The sequence below is a fragment of the Tupaia chinensis genome, unplaced genomic scaffold (genome assembly GCF_000334495.1).
Source record: "Tupaia chinensis unplaced genomic scaffold, TupChi_1.0 Scaffold000115_1, whole genome shotgun sequence".
In the NCBI taxonomy this organism is placed as follows: Eukaryota; Metazoa; Chordata; class Mammalia; order Scandentia; family Tupaiidae; genus Tupaia; species Tupaia belangeri.
In genome coordinates, this window is record NW_006159579.1 from 1,575,763 (window position 1) to 1,585,559 (window position 9,797).

The 9,797-nt window shown below is 44.7% G+C and overlaps 1 pseudogene; it reads right to left on the reverse strand.

The window, feature by feature from the left end:
• Positions 1 to 7,353: 7,353 nt before the first annotated feature.
• On the reverse strand, positions 7,354 to 9,724 carry LOC102489709 (60S acidic ribosomal protein P0 pseudogene; annotated as a pseudogene).
• Between the last annotated feature and the right edge of the window lie 73 nt (positions 9,725 to 9,797).

The window sequence follows — 9,797 nt, forward strand, 5'->3', positions numbered from 1 at the left end:
AATCCTTAAAATCAGAAAACAAAGCCTAGAAAAAAATCAACAATGTTTTAGTCAAAAGTCATAAAATTATATTTCACCAGTTCAGTCTCATGTACTTTATCATTTTTGAGATTCAATTTTCCCAATTAAATTCTAGGATATAATATTCAACTACAGACTTGGCCACAATTAAGTTGGCCACTTTCTCAGTTTTTGAAGTCTTATTTCTGTGTGATTGTATTTAATTTTCCTGGTATAGCACTCCCTGCAGAACTTCTTGGAGATCTGGTCTGGTGTTGGTAAATTCTTTCAGGTTTTGTTTATATGATAATGTTCTTGTCTTTTCTTCCCATATGAAGGATAATCTTGCTGGGTATAGTATCTGTGGTTGCAATTGCTTTTCCCTTAACACTTTGAATCTATTTTCCCATTCTTTTCTTGCTTGCATTGTTTCTGATGAGAGATCTGCTGTCAGCCTTTGTAGGTAGCTTGACGTTTCTCTCTTGCCAATCTTAGTATGCTGTCTTTGTCTGTGGTTTTGCTCAGTCTGGCTATAATGTGTCTTGGAGAAGATCTTCTTGGGTTGATTCTATCAGGGGGTCCTTTGTATTTCTTGGGACTGGATCTTTGAATGCCTCTCTAGGTTTGAAAAATTTTCTTCCAGGATTTCATGGAATAGATTGTCAATGACCTTATGGGTCTCTTCTCCTTCTAGGATACCAATTATTTGGATGTTTGGACGTTTGATAGTATCTAGTATTTCTTGTATAGTATTCTCATTTTGGGGGGCAATTTTCTCAGTCTTCGTGGTGCATTTTTCTAGGCCAGTGATTCTATCTTCTACATCTGAAATTCTATTTTCAGTATGATCTAGTCTGCTTTGAAAACTTTCAAGGGAGGTTTTGACTTCCTGTATTATAGTCTTCATCTTTAACAGGTCCATTTGATTCTTTTTAGTGTGTAATTCCTCTTTTAGATCTTGCAAGAATTTCCTCACCTCCTGAAGCTCGTCAGTTCCTTTTTCCTGCCTCTTCGGCAGTTCATTTTCTCTCTTCTCTTCAATCTCTGTGAGCTTTGTCACCATGAATATTCATTCTAAATTCTTTATCAGACATTTCCATGAATTTCATCATACTGTCTGAGGATGAAGAGGAGTTATTTTTCCTTGGAGAAATCACTGCTGGAAGACCTTGGCAATACCACCCTCTAGGGAGGGCCTCTCAGTGGAGCCCCTGGAGGTAAGGGGCTGCAACTTTTTTCTTGGGTTGGAACTTGTGCAAGAAGTTATAAGAGACATGGAAGAGGGCATGGATAGCCAGCAGATCCAAATCCCTGTCCTGATTCTGTCCCTCACTTGCTGTGTGACCTTGAGTATAGTCCCTACCAATCTGAATCATGAAGGGAGTGGATTAACCCAAGACTCTGCCCCGTGTTTGAGATCCTTTTCCCTGGGACAAGCAGATGATGTAGTGGTTATGGCAGTCCACCCCCACATGGTTGACAGTGGTTCAAGTTCTGGATTCAGTGGCTTGAATATTACGTCGGGCACTTGTGCGTGCATGCCCAAGATCCCAGGAGGAGAATGGAGAAGGGATTCAGCCATGGACATCCCCCTTGGAGAGTGATTTTTCACTTTCTCTCTCACTGTGTCTCTCTGGCAAGTGCATACACCCTAAGTCAAAAACCTCTTTTAAAAAAAAAAATCCTTTCCCTTTTCTTTTCTCTGTTGTTTTCCTAGGGTGCCTTTTCTACTGCCTCAAGATCCTTGAAATTGTCAGCAGCCCAGTTCAAATGAGTGTAAAGAAGAAAGGTAATGGTTTGTTGTACTGTTCATGTCACTAAAAAGTTCATTTAAAGTAAGTCTAAAAGCAGGTGTTCATGGGACCAGCAAATGCCATAATGATTATGTCGCTGGACTCCCACATAGTTGACCATGGTTTGAGTCCCAGACCTAGTGACTTGAAACTCATGCCAGGCACAGGTGTGTGTGTGCCCAAAATCCCAAGAGTAGAATGGAGAAGAAGGAATTGTCACATGGCCATCCTCCTGGGGATGTGATTTCTTGCTTTCTGTCTGTCTCTTTCAGGCAAATGCATGTACCCTTTAGCAAAAATCTCTCCAAAAAAAATGGCAGGTGCTCAATGTCCTCTAGGCAGTCCCCAACCTTCCTATCACCATGGACCAAACCTGTGGAAGACTATTCCTCCACAGACTGGGCAGGGGTGTGGGGAGAGGAACAGACCATGGACCAGCACCAGTCCACAACCCAGGGGTGGGGTACTCCTGCTCTAGAATGTGTGGCTATCTCTCAATTCTGTGTTGGCTTCTTTTCAGACAGCTTGAGGGCACCGAAGCAGTTCTAGACTTACATACCTGCCAAGACTGGCAGCCCCATCCATTTACTAGACAAGTGGGTCTCTTTTTATAGTTGTCTCCTGTCATCTACCATACAGTAGGCCAAGAGCAAATTATATACTTGGTATAGACCAAGGGTCTCACCTAGGAACTTGTTAGAATGCAAATTAGAGTGCACCACTCCAGACCAACTGAATCTGAACTATAGGCAGTGGGACCCAGGTGGTTCTGATGTACACTCAAGTTTAAGAAGCAGTGGGTTGGGGCCAGCAAGTGTTGTGTTGGTTAAGACACTGGACTCCCACATGACAGACTCTAGTTCAAGTTCTGGACTTGACAGCTTGCCTTCTCACTTTCTCTCTGTCTCTCTCTGGTCAAATTAAAAAATAATAATCAAGGGACCAGCAGTTGGCGTAATGGCTATGTCGCTGGACTCCCATGTAGTCAACCACATTTCAAGTCCCGGACCTGGTGGCTTACACTCACGCCAGGCGTGAGTGCGTGTGTGCCCAAGATCCCGAGAGGAGAATGGAAGAGAAGGGATTATGGCATGGCCATCAACCCTGAGGAGTGATTTCTCGCTTTCTGTCTCTTCATCTCTGTCTTTCTGGCGAAAGCACATGCCCTATAGCAAAAACTTCTCAAAAAATAATAATAATAAAATTAACTAATTCTAAAAGAAAAAAAGAACCACTGAGTTAAAGAATAAGCTTTGGGAACCAGCAGTTAGCATAATGGCTATGTCGCTGGACTCCCACGTAGTTGACCGCGGTTCGCGTCCCGGACCGGGTGACTTAAAATTCAAGCCGGGCGCGTGTGCGTGCGTGCCCAAGATCCCGAGAGGAGAATGGAGGAGAAGGGATTGCAGCATGTCCATACCCTCTGGGGGGTGACTTCTCACTTTCTGTCTCTCTGTCTCTCTCTCTCTGTCTGTCTGGCGAGCGCACACGCCCTACTGCAAAAACCTCTCCAAAAAAAAAAAAAAAGAATAAGCTTTAGAGGGATATGAACAAGTCACAGTGAGTAAGTAGACAAGGCACAGGTCCCCATGGAGAGACATGCTAAGGTAGGGCATGGTGGACGCACAGGGTGTATATTCTGGGGCAGGCCCTCACCTCTCTGTTTCTGTCCCGTATAATAGGACAAGCATAAGAACAACTGTGATCAGGCTATTAGAGTACTAGGCAGAGTGAATCTAGGTGCCAACAATTTGTGGGAGTTGTCAGGAAAAGCCCACTGCCCAGCACTGGGGAAAATGTAGAGCCCTTGGGAGGATCTAACTAACTCTTCCAGCCACAGAGAGGAAGCCATTAGTCTGGGGGGGGGGGGGGGGGGGGGGGTGGGGAGTCCAAACATCTCCCACTGTGTCCAGATGGCCCAGAGGAAGCTCCTAGGATCTCTTTTGCATTATACCATGTTTCTAGCAAAAGTCCTAAAGTCCTGGAATTGAGTCTGGACCAGGGTAAGCCAAGCACCTGTCCTTGAGCAAGTTTGGAGAACTGATTAATGAGCAATTGAGCTGATTGACAAGGCCTGAATCATATGAGCATCCTGGCTGCCTCCACTACCTCAAGCAGGTTCCCTAGCTTTGTCCTGAGAGGTAGTCCTGAGTAGGTCTCAGGGATGAGAATCTGAATGCCTGAGGCTTCCTGAACCACAGTCCCCTTTCCCCACAAAGCAAAGCTGACCCCTGACTTCTGCCTCCTAAAGTTCTCATGGACACAAACAAGCCCCCATGACCCCTTCTGGGTTTCAGTCCATGATATTTCCAAGCCATCCGAGCAACTCACTACTTCTGTCCCCAACAGGATTTCAAGTGCTTGTCTTCTGCACCTCTAGTCCACAGCACCCTTCTACCACAGTTTGCCACATGGAGGCAGACATGGGGTTTGGTGTGCAGGAAAGAGCCCTGATAGAGAGGCAAGCAGGACCCCCCAGGCCTGCAGGGTAGCTTTGGATAAATCACCATCTCTTTGGAACTCCATTCCTCCACATGCAAATACTGGATTCTGCTCTATGAGTGCACGTAACTCTAAAGTCCTCCCTGGTTCTAAGATCCTGTGATTTTCCTCATTTTCTAATTTTCTCAGTATTCTAAATTCCTTACCTTCCAAACAGCTCTCTTCTCCCCTCCTTCCAACCCCTATGCCTGACACAGACTTTAAAACTCAACATGAAAATTTTTGTACATATATCATTTGAGGCTCAAGACAACCATCTCAGGTAGGTGCTTCTGTCTCTGCTAAGCAACCTGATAGACAAGAGCAGACTCAGGTCTCCTTCTATAGTTCAGTCACTGTCCAACAGAACCCCCACAGGCCTCATCCTCCTGTCTTTCCTGGAAGAATGAAAGAAGAGAGGAAAAAAAAAAAAAAAAAACCTCTGCCAAAACCAGGCCAGATACTGCAGGGCCTTTGGCCTTTCTCCATGAAGCTTTGATGGGGAAGCCCAGACTCTAGGAGTGGGGGTGGGGAAGCAGGAGACACATCATCTTTCTTTGTGAGTACCTAGCCAGTGTCACACATTGACAGATTAGCAGAACTGAGATCAGAGGTAGACTGAGAACAGATGTGTAAGGACAGGTTTTTTTTTTGTTTTTTTTTTTTTTTAAGGAAAGAGAAGGTTCTGAGAATTGGCAGGATATCTCCGAAGAGGAAAGGAAAAGGCTGAGATAATAGAAACCAGAACATTTAGGGAATGGGGATGGGGGAGGGAGGATGCATGGGCTCTCACAACAGGGAACATCCGGAAAGGTATTTCCTACATCTGGGAGGGAGACTTGAGGAAAGGGGCCCCTTGGAGGGAGTAGCCTGGCTGCTGTGTAGAACAAGGCATTTAACTTCTTTGGCTCAGATGAAGAGCAGCTTGCTCTTTTCTGCGATATTATAATCCCAAAGGTCAAGATGGTAGAGGAACTGAGGTAAGGCTTCAGGCAGCCCTCTCTGCTGACAGCATGGACTTTGGAAGACATGTTTCAGTTCGTTCTTCATCCTAGTGTTGGGGCATCTGAAACCAGGCTCCTTCCTTCTTTGCTTGGTTGGGCCTGTGAGTGTGGAAATGACTTGGATTTTGGTCTCAGAGTCTTGCCTTAATACAAAAGCCAGCTCACTCTCACTCCTATTAGAGCTTCACAGTTTCCGGATCTATATGAGAATTCAAGTCTAAGGCTTTTTTATTCAAGGATTTTTTTTGTTTTTTGCTTTTGCCAGAGGGCACGTGTGCTTGCTGGACAGAGAGGGGAGAAATCATCGCTCAGCAGGGATGGTCACATTACAATCCCTTCTCCTCCATTCTCCTCTTGGGAGTTTGGGCACATACATATACATGCCTGGCATTATTTTTAAGTCGATTGGATCCAGGACCTGAACAAGTGGCCAGCCATGTGGGAATCCAACATCTTAATGACCCCACCACCTGCTGGCCCCTCTCCAAAGCTATTTTTTTAAAAAAAAAAAAAAAAAAGACTTATTTATAGAGGAACTGAGGTAAGGCTTCAGGCAGCCCTCTCTGCTGACAGCATGGACTTTGGAAGACATGTTTCAGTTCGTTCTTCATCCTAGTGTTGGGGCATCTGAAACCAGGCTCCTTCCTTCTTTGCTTGGTTGGGCCTGTGAGTGTGGAAATGACTTGGATTTTGGTCTCAGAGTCTTGCCTTAATACAAAAGCCAGCTCACTCTCACTCCTATTAGAGCTTCACAGTTTCCGGATCTATATGAGAATTCAAGTCTAAGGCTTTTTTATTCAAGGATTTTTTTTGTTTTTTGCTTTTGCCAGAGGGCACGTGTGCTTGCTGGACAGAGAGGGGAGAAATCATCGCTCAGCAGGGATGGTCACATTACAATCCCTTCTCCTCCATTCTCCTCTTGGGAGTTTGGGCACATACATATACATGCCTGGCATTATTTTTAAGTCGATTGGATCCAGGACCTGAACAAGTGGCCAGCCATGTGGGAATCCAACATCTTAATGACCACACCACCTGCTGGCCCCTCTCCAAAGCCATCTTTTTAAAAAAAAAAAAAAAAAGACTTATTTATTTTATTTATTAATTTTAATTTGAACAGAGAAAATGAGAAAGCAAGCCACGAGGTCCAGGACTTGAACTGCAGTAGGCCATGTAGGAATCCAGCACCTTAATACCACGCCACCTGCTGGTCCCCACCAAAAGCTATCTTAGGAATGAATAAGACCATACTAAAAAGCACTTACTTGGCACACAATAGTGTGCAAGAAAAACACAGCAGGTGTAGTAGTAGATCTTGGTCTGTTTTGACTAGTGGTGTCATGATCAGTTGAGAAGTGAGTCCTGTGTCATTTGGTATTAAAAGTTGAAGTACCGGGGACCAGCAGGTGTCATGATGGTTAGGGGCGCTGGACTCCCACATGACTGACCATGGTTCAGGGCCCAGACTGGACAGCTTTCTTTCTTTATTTCTATCTCTGTCCCTCTCTGGTCAAATAAAAAAATAAGTAAATAAAGTTAAATAAAATAATTAAAAAAATAAAAGTTGAAGTACCAGGCCAGCTGGTGACATGGAAGTTAACATGGCTGGATCCCACATGGCCGACTGACAGAGTCCCTACCAGGTGGTTTGAAAAACACATTGGCACATGTGCATGTGTGCCCAAGATCCCAAGAGGAGAATGGAGGAAGGGATTGTGGTGAATCACCTCTGAGGGGTGATCTCTCTCTCTCTCTCCCCCCATCCCCCAACCCTCTGCAAGCACACACGTGCTATAGAAAACACTGAAAAAACAGTACCAAAGTCTGTAAATTGTTTACAGTAGAGTTATATATATGAGAGTTGCATATATGCATATAACTTAGGCAACTTCAATGAAAGTTGAAGGAAAAATGGTGAGACTTGTCTAATGGCAGAGGCCCCTAATAAGCACTAAAGACCAGTTTACAACCCCTCTTGCCTCTGACTGTGGGCCCCAGTACAGCTGGAGAGTTTTACTGACACCATGTTCTTCAGAAATGTGAATTCCCACTTGGCGCACTTAAAAATATATAGCAGACCTTTATGTCACTCAAATGCATTTGCAAAAATGAAAGAGGTGGGGCTGCAATGCTAGGTACAGACAAGGGAGTCCCAAGCATGAGGTTATTGACTTACAGCTGGAAAGATTCATCTGAGAAACTGTTAGCCCCAACCTCTAGTACTTCATGTTCCCTGGTTTATTCACCTTCCTACTTGTAATTCAGCTCTGAAGAGGAAAGAATTACTAAAGAGAGCCCCAACACCAGCCCCTACCTTCTGTCAGAACACCATACCTCAAGTAAAGCAGTCTTCATTTTTACTTTTTGTAACTTTCTTTATTCATGGCAGAGCTTGTACATATAAGAGATGAGCACCCACCACAAGGTCTGATCATGCATTTCCTCCCTCCATTCCTTTGGATCTAGGGCAACTCCATCTATGCCTGGTGTATTTTAGGCAAACTGGGCTGATGATTCAGACTATGGTCATAATCTGGGATCCAACTTCCTTCCTTTTTTTTTTTTAAAAAAAAAACTTTTAAGAGAAGTCTTTATTTCCCTTTTCACAAATAAAGCTGACTGAGTTGTTTTTCAATGTTCAGTCAAAAAGACCAAATCCCATATCCTCATCTGACTCCTCTTCCCTGGCTTCAACCTTGGGTGTGGCCATGGCAGCAATAGGAGCAGCAGTGGTGGCAGTGGCCAAAGGACAGCAGCCACAAATGCAAATGGATCAGACCAGAAGGCTTTGACTTTCTCAGCAAGCGGGAAGGTATAGTCAGTCTCCGCAGACAAAGCCAGGACCCACTGATGGTAGAATGGGGCACTAATGCAACAGTTGGGTAACCAATCAGCAGGCACACACTGGCAACATGTGGGCACCCTCCAGGAAGTAAGAATGCAGTTTCCTCTGTGATGTCAAGCAATTCAGGGTTGGAGATGCTGCCATTGTCAAACACCTGCTGGATAACCAGCCTGAAGAAGGGGGAGATATTCAGCATGTTCAACAGTATGACTTCACTGGCTCCCACTTTGCCTCTAGTCTTTATCAGCTGCATGTTGCTCAGAATTTCACTGGTGCTCTTGGAAATCTTAGTGGTAATGCCTAAAGCCTAAAAGGTCTTCTCAGGCCCCAGATCACTGTTCTGGGCTGGCACAGTGATATCACAAGGCACAGTGGCACCAGCATGGGCAGTAGCTGGCACCTTATTAGCCAGCAACATGTACCTGATTCCAATGAGGTCCTCCTTGGACCTCATTCCCCCAGATGCCCCCAATGGCCTTGCATTATCATGATGTTCTTACCCGTCAGCACCACAGCATTCCTGTGGAGTGACATGTGGATCTGCTGCATCTGCTTGGAGCCTGCATTGTCTGTGCTCACAGTGAAGCACTTTGAATAATTATCCAAAAATTGGATGATCTTAAGTAGTTAGTTTTCCAGGTCACCCTGACCTCTCTGGGCATCATAGTGGTGCACCAGGGACTGCCAAGCAGGGTTTAAAGACAATGTCACTCTCACGAGGGCACCTGGAAAAAACAGGATCCAGCTTCTCTTGAGCAGTACACACCTTGGAGTTGTCTCCAGTCTTCATAAAAACTATCCCCACTTGTCCCACTCGGCCTCTGTGAGCCTCCTTCCCCTTAGTAACATGACGTAATACCACTTCAAACCAAAGACTTAAATATAAAATAAACAAGCCACAGGTGTAGGATATTCAGTTAAGTGGGGGACATTCCAGGGGTCTATGGTGTTCAAGGATTAAAACGACATCAGAGTATCCAAGACCTCTCCTGACTGCTAGTTGTCTTGTGTAGCACTCTATCTCATAGCTCTCCCTACATTATAACCAAGTAAATCTTCCACATGCCCTCACTCACTCAAGCTGTTCTACCTGGAATGCCCTTGCCTTCTACTTCTGTTTTAAATAAATCTGTTCTTTAAAAATTCAGTTCAAGCGCTTCTTCCCTGATGCTTTACTCCTACTGCTGCCAGTCACTGAATTCTAAAACTGGTAGAAAAAGGGAAGTGCTAGATGAAGCTGTTTACACATCTGCCTTCTCCTAGCTTGAGATCCCAGATACCTGGGGTCAGTTCTCCAACATCCCAGCATCACCATCATACCTTTCATTTAGTGGATGGCCCTTAGAACACTCGTCAGTTACTCTTCCCAAGTTCTTATTTTTCTCTAATTTCTAAGACTAATACAGGGATTTGGTAAACCCTTAAGTAAAAAGGAGGGAGCCCAACTTCCCACCCACCCTCCTATGATTTGAATAAGGCGGCCATTTGTGTGACTTTAGAAATGCCACCTCTGGGGGCCAGTAGGCTGTGTGGTGGTTAAGGCTCTGGATACTCCCACAGGGATGACCACGATTCGAATCCTGGACCTGGTGGCTCGCTTTCTCACTTTCCCTCTCTCTCTCTGTCTTTCTCTAGTCAAATTAAAATAAATGGATGAATGAATAAATAAATGAA